Raw genomic sequence first — 14,284 nt, forward strand, 5'->3', positions numbered from 1 at the left:
CTTCGATCCTGGGCGCCGGGCTATGGGTCGTTCGGTGAGTACGGCCCATTTTCCTATACTTTGCATCCTTGCTTAAAATCGTGAATCTAAAACTCCCGTTTCGTTTCAATCGGAATCGTCGGGTATGTTTCAGAAAACCGCGAAAGGTTCGATTGATGGACAGATTTCGATTCATCGTATAAGACGGTGACAGTTATCTTAAACACCAATTATCTCAACTATACGAGGAATTGGGGATCTTTCGGAAGATCGATATCGTGACAAAGTTACTTTCTCGGAAAAATCGTAAAAATGTCAAAAGTCTAAAGAACAGCCCGAAAGGGTCCAAACTTGACCGAACGGCCCATTTACAATTTCTAAACTAAATTCGAGATAAGTACGACGGTTTGTATTTATCTTCACATAACAAGATAAATTTCAAGTTTCCTGAAGATAAATGTCAAGTTTCCCGATAAGCATGAAATATCGACGTAAATGGAAAAAGCCCGATTCGCAGCAGATTTGGCCCAAAGGGAGAATATACCGTCTTAAGAGGAGTATATAAAGAAGCTTGGGGGCAAGGAGCAGAGGCATCAGAGCAAATCCGAGATTTAGAGACTTAGAGAATTCCTGTTAGCTTAGAGAAATTAGGGCTTAGGTGGTTAGACTAGCAAGGCAAGGCTTAGGACGTTTTACTGCCTGCAGCTCTATATTTCCTGGCGCAGCATATCTCTTCTCTTTTTGGAGAAACTTTATATTCGTATCATTCAATTAATAAAACGCCTCCAAGCGACTTTCTATTTACGATTTGTCTTCTGTCCTTCTTTTTCGATTTCGTGTGGTTAAGCAGAGAATCCGGACCTTCAGGGAAAGTCAGGTAAAAATCGACAGTGCGAATTTCGGTTCCCACAGTTTGGCGCTAGAAGGAGGGGGGTCGGATTCTCTAACTCAAAAACAGCCGGTCGATTAAGATTCAGCATGACCATGTCGTCTGTCCGCAACATCGTGTCGTTCGAGGATCGAGCAATGGCTAGTCAAGCCAAACCTCGCGACAACCTCGTCGTAATCGAACTTACAATTCAGGACATCGACGTAGCAAGTATATTGGTAGACACCGGATGCTCGGCCAATATTATCTATAAGAGAACCCTCGAGAGAATGGGGATCGATCTAAACACTGTCACAGACGATCCCAGTCCAGTAGTTGGACTCTCGGGAAACACTACAATGACCCTCGGCTCGATTGATCTCTCAGTCAAAGCCGGGAGCGTCACCAAAAATGTGGAATTCCTGGTGGTCGACGGTCCAACAGCGTATAACGTGATCGTAGGAACTCCATGGTTGAATTCCATGCGGGCGATCCCCTCAACATTCCACCTTTGCCTCAAGTTTCCAACTCCTTCCGGGGTCGAAACAATACAAGGGGATCGGAAGTATCGCAAGTCTGCCTAGCCGCTGGGTTAAAACAAGAAAACTCAGAGATCGAAACCCCCCGAAAAAAAGCAAACGGTTCACGAACCAGCATTGCAAGACTCCCCGGAGGTCTCCTGGCAGTCGCAAAGAGCTGAAGCCACAGAAGGGAAGCGTGAACCTACCTGCGAGCTGGTAGTCTCGATCTGCCTCGACGAGTCTTACCCAGACCGATGCGTCGAAATCGGAGCCAATCTCCGCGAACCGCTAAGAGCAGAGCTCATAGCGTGTCTCAAGAAGAACCTCAATATGTTCGCTTGGACCGCGGAAGATATGCCGGGAATCGACATCAGCATAACATGTCACGAACTTAACATCGACCCGACTCACAAACCCGTTAAACCAAAGAGACGGAAGCTGGGACCCGAACGTGCCACTGTGGTTAATGAGGAAGTCGAAAAGCTCCTCAAAGTGGGGTCGATAACAGAAGTTAGATATCCCAACTGGCTTGCCAATCCCGTCGTAGTTAAAAAGAAAAATGGCAAGTGGCGAGTATGCGTCGACTTTACCGATCTCAATAAGGCATGCTCAAAGGACTGTTTTCCGCTTCCGCATATCGATCGACTGGTCAAAGCAACCGCGGGGAACAAGCTCTTTTCATTCATGGACGCTTTCTCCGGTTACAATCAGATCATGATGAACCCCGACGATCGCGAAAAAACCGCATTTATCACCGATCGCGGAACATATTGCTACAAAGTAATGCCGTTCGGTCTTAAGAACGCTGGTGCCACATATCAACGTCTAGTCAACCGGATGTTTTCCAAACAACTCGGAAAAACCATGGAAGTGTATATCGATGATATACTCGTAAAATCCCTTGACGAACGCGATCATATAACTCACCTAGAAGAGTGTTTCGCAAGGCTGAACCAGCATAACATGAAACTTAACCCGGCAAAATGCAGGTTCGCAGTAGCATCGGGAGAGTTCCTCGGTTACCTCGTGACATTTCGCGGGATCGAGGCCAATCCAAAACAAATCGACGCACTGATAGAACTGGTCTCCACGAGAACCAAACGAGAAGTCCAAAGATTAACCAGAAGAGTCGCGGCTTTGAATCGTTTCATCTCGCGCTCCACCGATAAGTGCCTTTCGTTTTACGAAACGTTGAAAAGAAATAAAAAGTTTGAGTGGTCGGAGGAATGTGAGAAGGCTTTCCAACAGCTGAAACATTACCTGGCCACTCCTCCCGTTCTCGCAAAACCGGTAGAGGGCGAACCTTTATTCCTCTATATCGCGGTCTTCGCATCGGCAGTCAGTGGCGTTTTGATACGAGAAGAACGCGGAAGATATCCCACTTTCTATCCATGTGATTCCAGATTAGCATGTTCGGACATATGGCAATATCTTCGTGATTCTTATCAAACCAGGATAAACCAATATGTAAGAAGCTTGATTGGGAACCACTAATCAGTGGAGAGTAACAAGGAAGTTGAATAAATCTCATAGGAGTTGTGAGGAAAAACATATCCCACTTTCTATCCAGGTGATTCTAGATTAGCCTGTTCGGACATATGGCAATATCTTTATGATTCTTATCAAACCAGGATGACCCACGATGTAAGAAGCTTGATTGGGAACCACTAATCAGTGGAGAACAACCAGGAAGTTGAATAAATCTCATAGGAGTTGTGAGTAAGAAGATATCTCACTTTCTATCCAGATGATTCCAGATTAGCATGTTCGGACATATGCCATTATCTTTATGATTCTTATCAGACCAGGATGAACCAATATGTAAGAAACTTGATTGGGAACCACTAATCAGTGGAGAGTAACAAGGAAGTTGAATAAATCTCATAGGAATTGTGAGGAAGAAGATATCCCACTTTCTATCCCGGTGATTCCAGATTAGCCTGTTCGGACATATGGCAATATCTTCATGATTCTTATCGAACCAGGATGAACCACGATGTAAGAAGCTTTATTTGGAACCACTAATCAGTGGAGAATAACCAGGAAGTTGAATAAATCTCATAGGAGTTGTGAGTAAGAAGATATCCCACTTTCTATCCAGATGATTCCTGATTAGCCTGTTCGGACATATGCCGTTATCTTCATGATTCTTATCAAACCAGGATGAACCACGATGTAAGAAGCTTTATTTGGAACCACTAATCAGTGGAGAATAACCAGGAAGTTGAATAAATCTCATAGGAGTTGTGAGTAAGAAGACATCCCACTTTCTATCCGGATGGTTCCAGATTAGCCTGTTCGGACATATGGCATTTTTTCATGATTCTTATCAAACCAGGATGAAACACGATGTAAGAAACTTTATTTGGAACCAATAATCAATGGAGAATGACCAGGAAGTTGAATAAATCTCATAGGAGTTGTGAGAAAGAAAATATCCCAGTTTTTATCCAGGTGATTCCAGATTAGCCTGTTCGGACATATGACAATATCTTCATGAGTCTTATCAAACCAGGATGAACCACATTATAAGAAGCTTTATTTGGAACCACTAATCAGTGTAGAATAACCAGGAAGTTGAATAAATCTCATAAGTGTTGTGAGTAAGAAGATATCCCAATTTCTATCCAGATGATTCCAAATTAGCATGTTTGGACATATTCCATTATCTTCATGATTCTTATAAAACCAGGATGAACCAATATGTAAGAAGCTTGATTGGGAACCACTAATCAGTGGAGAATAACCAGGAAGTTGAATAAATCTCATAAGTGTTGTGAGTAAGTAGATATCCCACTTTCTATCCAGATGATTCCAGATTACCTGTTCGGACATATGGTAATATCTTCATGATTCTTATCAAACCAGGATAAACCAATATGTAAGAAGCTTGATTGGGAACCACTAATCAGTGGAGAATAACCAGGAAGTTGAATAAATCTCATAGGAGTTGTTAGTAAGAAGATATCCCACTTTTTATCCGGATGATTCCAAATTAACCTGTTCGGACATATGGCATTATCTTCATGATTCTTATCAAACCAGGATGAACCACGATGTAAGAAGCTTTATTTGGAAACACTAATTAATGGAGAATAACCAGGAAGTTTAATAAATCTCATAGGAGTTGTGAGAAAGAAAATATCCCACTTTCTATCCACGTGATTCCAGATTAGCCTGTTCGGACATATGGCAATATCTTCATGATTCTTATCAAACCAGGATGAACCACGATCTAAGAAGCTTTATTTGGAACCACTAATCAGTGGATAATAACCAGGAAGTTGAATAAATCTCATAAGTGTTGTAAGCAAGAAGATATCCCACCTTTTTCCAGGTGATTCCAGATTAGCCTGTTCGGACATATGCCATTATCTTCATGATTCTTATCAAACCAGGATGAACAAATATGTAAGAAACTTGATTGGTAACCACTAATCAGTGGAGAATAACCAGGAAGTTAAATAAATCTAAGAGGAGTTGTGAGTAAGAAGATATCCCGCTTTCTATCCAGGTGATTCCAGATTAGCCTGTTCGGACATATGGTAATATCTTCATGATTCTTATCAAACCAGGATGAACCAATATGTAAGAAGCTTGATTGGGGACCACTAATCAGTGGACAATAACCAGGAAGTTTAATAAATCTCATAGGAGTTGTGAATAAGAAGATATCCCACTTTCTATCCAGATGATTCTAGATTAGCCTGTTCGGACATATGCCATTATCTTCATGATTCCTATGAAACCAGGATGAACCAATATGTAAAAAGCTTCATTGGGAACCACTAATCAGTGGAGAGTAACAAGGAATTTGAATAAATCTCATAGGAGTTGTGAGGAAGAAGATATCCCACTTTCTATCCATGTGATTCCAGATTAGCATGTTCTGACATATGGCAATATCTTCATGATTCTTATCAAACCAGGATAAACCAATATGTAAGAAGCTTGATTTGGAACCACTAATCAGTGGAGAAGAACAAGGAAGTTGAATAAATCTCATAGGAGTTGTGAGGAAAATCATATCCCACTTTCTATCCAGGTGATTCCAGATTAGCTTGTTCGGACATATGGCAATATCTTCATGATTCTTATAAAACCAGGATGAACCACGATGTAAGAAGCTTGATTAGGAACCACTAATCATTGGAGAATAACCAGGAAGGTGAATAAATCTCATAGGAGTTTTGACTAAGAAGATATCCCACTTTCTATCCAAATATTCCAGATTAGCATGTTCAGACATATACCATTATCTTCATGATTCTTATCAGAACCAGGATGAACCAATATGTAAGAAACTTGATTGGGAACCACTAATCAGTGGAGAGTAACAAGGAAGTTAAATAAATCTCATAGGAATTGTGAGGAAGAAGATATCCCACTTTCTATCCCGGTGATTCCAGATTAGCCTGTTCGGACATATGGCAATATCTTTATGATTCTTATCAAACCAGGATGACCCACGATGTAAGAAGCTTGATTGGGAACCACTAATCAGTGGAGAACAACCAGGAAGTTGAATAAATCTCATAGGAGTTGTGAGTAAGAAGATATCTCACTTTCTATCCAGATGATTCCAGATTAGCATGTTCGGACATATGCCATTATCTTTATGATTCTTATCAAACCAGGATGAACCAATATGTAAGATTGGGAACCACTAATCAGTGGAGAGTAACAAGGAAGTTGAATAAATCTCATAGGAGTTGTGAGGAAGAAGATATCCCACTTTCTATCCCGGTGATTCCAGATTAGCCTGTTCGGACATATGGCAATATCTTCATGATTCTTATCGAACCAGGATGAACCACGATGTAAGAAGCTTTATTTGGAACCACTAATCAGTGGAGAATAACCAGGAAGTTGAATAAATCTCATAGGAGTTGTGAGTAAGAAGATATCCCACTTTCTATCCAGATGATTCCTGATTAGCCTGTTCGGACATATGCCGTTATCTTCATGATTCTTATCAAACCAGGATGAACCACGATGTAAGAAGCTTTATTTGGAACCACTAATCAGTGGAGAATAACCAGGAAGTTGAATAAATCTCATAGGAGTTGTGAGTAAGAAGATATCCCACTTTCTATCCGGATGATTCCAGATTAGCCTGTTCGGACATATGGCATTTTCTTCATGATTCTTATCAAACCAGGATGAAACACGATCTAAGAAGCTTTATTTGGAACCACTAATCAGTGGAGAATAACCAGGAAGTTGAATAAATCTCATAGGAGTTGTGAGTAAGAAAATATCCCACTTTTTATCCAGATGATTCCAGATTAGCCTGTTCGGACATATGACAATATCTTCATGATTCTTATCAAACCAGGATGAACCACGATATAAGAAGCTTTATTTGGAACCACTAATCAGTGGAGAATAACCAGGAAGTTGAATAAATCTCATAAGTGTTGTGAGTAAGAAGATATCCCACTTTCTATCCAGATGATTCCAGATTAGCCTGTTCGGACATATGCCATTATCTTCATGATTCTTATCAAACCAGGATGAACCAATATGTAAGAAGCTTGATTGGGAACCACTAATCAGTGGAGAATAACCAGGAAGTTGAATAAATCTCATAAGTGTTGTGAGTAAGAAGATATCCCACTTTCTATCCAGATGATTCCAGATTACCTGTTCGGACATATGGTAATATCTTCATGATTCTTATCAAACCAGGATGAACCAATATCTAAGAAGCTTGATTGGGAACCACTAATCAGTGGAGAATAACCAGGAAGTTGAATAAATCTCATAGGAGTTGTGAGTAAGAAGATATCCCACTTTCTATCCAGATGATTCCAGATTAGCCTGTTCGGACATATGGCATTATCTTCATGATTCTTATCAAACCAGGATGAACCACGATGTAAGAAGCTTTATTTGGAACCACTAATCAGTGGAGAATAACCAGGAAGTTGAATAAATCTCATAGGAGTTGTGAGAAAGAAGATATCCCACTTTCTATCCAGTGATTCCAGATTAGCCTGTTCGGACATATGGCAATATCTTCATGATTCTTATCAAACCAGGATGAACCACGATCTAAGAAGCTTTATTTGGAACCACTAATCAGTGGAGAATAACCAGGAAGTTGAATAAATCTCATAAGTGTTGTGAGCAAGAAGATATCCCACCTTTTATCCAGATGATTCCAGATTAGCATGTTCGGACATATGCCATTATCTTCATGATTCTTATCAAACCAGGATGAACAAATATGTAAGAAGCTTGATTGGAACCACTAATCAGTGGAGAATAACCAGGAAGTTGAATAAATCTCATAGGAGTTGTGAGTAAGAAGATATCCCACTTTCTATCCAGGTGATTCCAGATTAGCCTGTTCGGACATATGGTAATATCTTCATGATTCTTATCAAACCAGGATGAACCAATATCTAAGAAGCTTGATTGGGAACCACTAATCAGTGGAGAATAACCAGGAAGTTGAATAAATCTCATAGGAGTTGTGAGTAAGAAGATATCCCACTTTCTATCCAGATGATTCCAGATTAGCCTGTTCGGACATATGCCATTATCTTCATGATTCTTATCAAACCAGGATGAACCACGATCTAAGAAGCTTTATTTGGAACCACTAATCAGTGGAGAATAACCAGGAATTTGAATAAATCTCATAGGAGTTGTGAGGAAGAAGATATCCCACTTTCTATCCAGTGATTCCAGATTAGCCTGTTCGGACATATGGCAATATCTTCATGATTCTTATCAAACCAGGATGAACCAATATGTAAGAAGCTTGATTTGGAACCACTAATCAGTGGAGAATAACCAGGAAGTTGAATAAATCTCATAGGAGTTGTGAGGAAAAAGATATCCCACTTTCTATCCAGATGATTCCAGATTAGCTTGTTCGGACATATGGCAATATCTTCATGATTCTTATCAAACCAGGATGAACCACGATCTAAGAAGCTTTGATTGGAACCACTAATCAGTGGAGAATAACCAGGAAGGTGAATAAATCTCATAGGAGTTGTGAGTAAGAAGATATCCCACTTTCTATCCAGATGATTCCAGATTAGCCTGTTCGGACATATGCCATTATCTTCATGATTCTTATCAAACCAGGATGAACCAATATGTAAGAAGCTTGATTGGGAACCACTAATCAGTGGAGAATAACCAGGAAGTTGAATAAATCTCATAGGAGTTGTGAGAAGAAGATATCCCACTTTCTATCCAGATGATTCCAGATTAGCCTGTTCGGACATATGGCAATATCTTCATGATTCTTATCAAACCAGGATGAACCACGATCTAAGAAGCTTTATTTGGAACCACTAATCAGTGGAGAATAACCAGGAAGTTGAATAAATCTCATAGGAGTTGTGAGTAAGAAGATATCCCACTTTCTATCCAGATGATTCCAGATTAGCCTGTTCGGACATATGGCAATATCTTCATGATTCTTATCAAACCAGGATGAACCACGATCTAAGAAGCTTTATTTGGAACCACTAATCAGTGGAGAATAACCAGGAAGTTGAATAAATCTCATAGGAGTTGTGAGTAAGAAGATATCCCACTTTCTATCCAGATGATTCCAGATTAGCCTGTTCGGACATATGGCAATATCTTCATGATTCTTATCAAACCAGGATAAACCACGATCTAAGAAGCTTTATTTGGAACCACTAATCAGTGGAGAATAACCAGGAAGTTGAATAAATCTCATAGGAGTTGTGAGAAAGAAAATATCCCACTTTCTATCCAGATGATTCCAGATTAGCCTGTTCGGACATATGGCAATATCTTCATGATTCTTATCAAACCAGGATGAACCACGATCTAAGAAGCTTTATTTGGAACCACTAATCAGTGGAGAATAACCAGGAAGTTGAATAAATCTCATAAGTGTTGTGAGCAAGAAGATATCCCACCTTCTATCCAGATGATTCCAGATTAGCCTGTTCGGACATATGCCATTATCTTCATGATTCTTATCAAACCAGGATGAACCAATATGTAAGAAGCTTTATTGGGAACCACTAATCAGTGGAGAATAACCAGGAAGTTGAATAAATCTCATAGGAGTTGTGAGTAAGAAAATATCCCACTTTCTATCCAGATGATTCCAGATTAGCCTGTTCGGACATATGGCAATATCTTCATGATTCTTATCAAACCAGGATGAACCACGATCTAAGAAGCTTGATTGGAACCACTAATCAGTGGAGAATAACCAAGAAGTTGAATAAATCTCATAAGTGTTGTGAGTAAGAAGATATCCCACCTTCTATCCAGATGATTCCAGATTAGCCTGTTCGGACATATGCCATTATCTTCATGATTCTTATCAAACCAGGATGAACCAACGATCTAAGAAGCTTTATTTGGAACCACTAATCAGTGGAGAATAACCAGGAAGTTGAATAAATCTCATAGGAGTTGTGAGTAAGAAGATATCCCACTTTCTATCCAGATGATTCCAGATTAGCCTGTTCGGACATATGGCAATATCTTCATGATTCTTATCAAACCAGGATGAACCACGATCTAAGAAGCTTTATTTGGAACCACTAATCAGTGGAGAATAACCAGGAAGTTGAATAAATCTCATAGGAGTTGTGAGAAAGAAAATATCCCACTTTCTATCCAGATGATTCCAGATTAGCCTGTTCGGACATATGGCAATATCTTCATGATTCTTATCAAACCAGGATGAACCACGATCTAAGAAGCTTTATTTGGAACCACTAATCAGTGGAGAATAACCAGGAAGTTGAATAAATCTCATAAGTGTTGTGAGCAAGAAGATATCCCACCTTCTATCCAGATGATTCCAGATTAGCCTGTTCGGACATATGCCATTATCTTCATGATTCTTATCAAACCAGGATGAACAAATATCTAAGAAGCTTTATTTGGAACCACTAATCAGTGGAGAATAACCAGGAAGTTGAATAAATCTCATAGGAGTTGTGAGTAAGAAGATATCCCACTTTCTATCCAGATGATTCCAGATTAGCCTGTTCGGACATATGGCAATATCTTCATGATTCTTATCAAACCAGGATGAACCACGATCTAAGAAGCTTTTTTGGAACCACTAATCAGTGGAGAATAACCAGGAAGTTGAATAAATCTCATAGGAGTTGTGAGTAAGAAGATATCCCACTTTCTATCCAGATGATTCCAGATTAGCCTGTTCGGACATATGGCAATATCTTCATGATTCTTATCAAACCAGGATGAACCACGATCTAAGAAGCTTTATTTGGAACCACTAATCAGTGGAGAATAACCAGGAAGTTGAATAAATCTCATAAGTGTTGTGAGTAAAGAAGATATCCCACCTTCTATCCAGATGATTCCAGATTAGCTTGTTCGGACATATGCCATTATCTTCATGATTCTTATCAAACCAGGATGAACCAATATCTAAGAAGCTTGATTTGGAACCACTAATCAGTGGAGAATAACCAGGAAGTTGAATAAATCTCATAGGAGTTGTGAGTAAGAAGATATCCCACTTTCTATCCAGATGATTCCAGATTAGCCTGTTCGGACATATGGCAATCTTCATGATTCTTATCAAACCAGGATGAACCAATATGTAAGAAGCTTCATTGGGAACCACTAATCAGTGGAGAATAACAAGGAAGTTGAATAAATCTCATAGGAGTTGTGAGGAAGAAGATATCCCACTTTCTATCCAGATGATTCCAGATTAGCCTGTTCGGACATATGGCAATATCTTCATGATTCTTATCAAACCAGGATGAACCAATATGTAAGAAGCTTTATTGGGAACCACTAATCAGTGGAGAATAACCAGGAAGTTGAATAAATCTCATAGGAGTTGTGAGTAAGAAGATATCCCACTTTCTATCCAGATGATTCCAGATTAGCCTGTTCGGACATATGGCAATATCTTCATGATTCTTATCAAACCAGGATGAACCACGATCTAAGAAGCTTTATTTGGAACCACTAATCAGTGGAGAATAACCAGGAAGTTGAATAAATCTCATAGGAGTTGTGAGTAAGAAGATATCCCACTTTCTATCCAGATGATTCCAGATTAGCCTGTTCGGACATATGGCAATATCTTCATGATTCTTATCAAACCAGGATGAACCACGATGTAAGAAGCTTTATTGGGAACCACTAATCAGTGGAGAATAACCAGGAAGTTGAATAAATCTCATAGGAGTTGTGAGTAAGAAGATATCCCACTTTCTATCCAGATGATTCCAGATTAGCATGTTCGGACATATGGCAATATCTTCATGATTCTTATCAAACCAGGATGAACCACGATCTAAGAAGCTTTATTTGGAACCACTAATCAGTGGAGAATAACCAGGAAGTTGAATAAATCTCATAGGAGTTGTGAGTAAGAAGATATCCCACTTTCTATCCAGATGATTCCAGATTAGCCTGTTCGGACATATGGCAATATCTTCATGATTCTTATCAAACCAGGATGAACCACGATCTAAGAAGCTTTATTTGGAACCACTAATCAGTGGAGAATAACATAGGAAGTTGAATAAATCTCATAAGTGTTGTGAGTAAGAAGATATCCCACCTTCTATCCAGATGATTCCAGATTAGCTTGTTCGGACATATGCCATTATCTTCATGATTCTTATCAAACCAGGATGAACCACGATCTAAGAAGCTTTATTTGGAACCACTAATCAGTGGAGAATAACCAGGAAGTTGAATAAATCTCATAGGAGTTGTGAGTAAGAAGAAATCCCACTTTCTATCCAGATGATTCCAGATTAGCCTGTTCGGACATATGGCAATAATCTTCATGATTCTTATCAAACCAGGATTAACCACGATGTAAGAAGCTTGTTTGGGAACCACTAATCAGTGGAGAATAACACAGGAAGTTGAATAAATCTCATAGGAGTTGTGAGTAAGAAGATATCCCCACTTTCTATCCAGATGATTCCAGATTAGCCTGTTCGGACATATGGCAATATCTTCATGATTCTTATCAAACCAGGATGAACCACGATGCTAAGAAGCTTTATTTGGAACCACTAATCAGTGGAGAATAACCAGAAGTTTAATAAATCTCATAGGAGTTGTGAGTAAGAAGATATCCCACTTTCTATCCAGATGATTCAAGATTAGCATGTTCGGACATATGGCAATATCTTCATGATTCTTATCAAACCAGGATGAACCACGATCTAAGAAGCTTTATTTGGAACCTCTAATCAGTGGAGAATAAATAGGAAGTTGAATAAATCTCATAAGTGTTGTGAGTAAGAAGATATCCCACCTTCTATCCAGATGATTCCAGATTAGCCTGTTCGGACATATGCCATTATCTTCATGATTCTTATCAAACCAGGATGAACCAATCTAAGAAGCTTTATTGGGAACCACTAATCAGTGGAGAATAACCAGGAAGTTGAATAAATCTCATAGGAGTTGTGAGTAAGAAGATATCCCACTTTCTATCCAGATGATTCCAGATTAGCCTGTTCGGACATATGGCAATATCTTCATGATGTTCTTATCAACCAGGATGAACCACGATCTAAGAAGCTTTATTGGAACCACTAATCAGTGGAGAATAACCAGGAAGTTGAATAAATCTCATAGGAGTTGTGAGTAAGAAGATATCCCACTTTCTATCCAGATGATTCCAGATTAGCCTGTTCGGACATATGGCAATATCTTCATGATTCTTATCAAACCAGGATGAACCACGATCTAAGAAGCTTTATTTGGAACCACTAATCAGTGGAGAATAACCAGAAGTTGAATAAATCTCATAAGTGTTGTGAGTAAGAAGATATCCACCTTCTATCCAGATGATTCCAGATTAGCCTGTTCGGACATATGGCATTATCTTCATGATTCTTATCAAACCAGGATGAACCATATCTAAGAAGCTTGATTGGAACCACTAATCAGTGGAGAATAACCAGGAAGTTGAATAAATCTCATAGGAGTTGTGAGTAAGAAGATATCCCACTTTCTATCCAGATGATTCCAGATTAGCCTGTTCGGACATATGGCAATTATCTTCATGATTCTTATCAAACCAGGATGAACCACGATCTAAGAAGCTTTATTTGGGAACCACTAATCAGTGGAGAATAACCAGGGAAGTTGAATAAATCTCATAAGGAGTTGTGAGTAAGAAGATATCCCACCTTCTATCCAGATGATTCCAGATTAGCCTGTTCGGACATATGCCATTATCTTCATGATTCTTATCAAACCAGGATGAACCACGATCTAAGAAGCTTTATTGGGAACCACTAATCAGTGGAGAATAACCAGGAAGTTGAATAAATCTCATAGGAGTTGTGAGTAAGAAGATATCCCACTTTCTATCCAGATGATTCCAGATTAGCCTGTTCGGACAATGCCATTATCTCATGATTCTTATCAAACCAGGATGAACCACGATCTAAGAAGCTTTATTGGAACCACTAATCAGTGGAGAATAACCAGGAAGTTGAATAAATCTCATAGGAGTTGTGAGGAAGAAGATATCCCACTTTCTATCCAGATGATTCCAGATTAGCCTGTTCGGACATATGGCAATTATCTTCATGATCTTATCAACCAGGATGAAACCCATATGTAAGAAGCTTTATTTGGAACCACTAATCAGGAGAATAACCAGGAAGTTGAATAAATCTCATAGGAGTTGTGAGCAAAAGAGATATCCCACTTTCTATTCCAGATGATTCCAGATTAGCCTGTTTCGGACATATGGCAATTATCTTCATGATTCTTATCAAACAGGATGAACCACGATCTAAGAAGCTTTATTGGGAACCACTAATCAGTGGAGAATAACCAGGAAGTTGAATAAATCTCATAGTGTTGTGAGTTAAGAAGATATCCCACTTTCTATCCAGATGATTCCAATTAGCCTGTTCGACATATTGGCAAT

This window comes from Raphanus sativus, chromosome 6 (genome assembly GCF_000801105.2).
Source record: "Raphanus sativus cultivar WK10039 chromosome 6, ASM80110v3, whole genome shotgun sequence".
Lineage (NCBI taxonomy): Eukaryota > Viridiplantae > Streptophyta > Magnoliopsida > Brassicales > Brassicaceae > Raphanus > Raphanus sativus.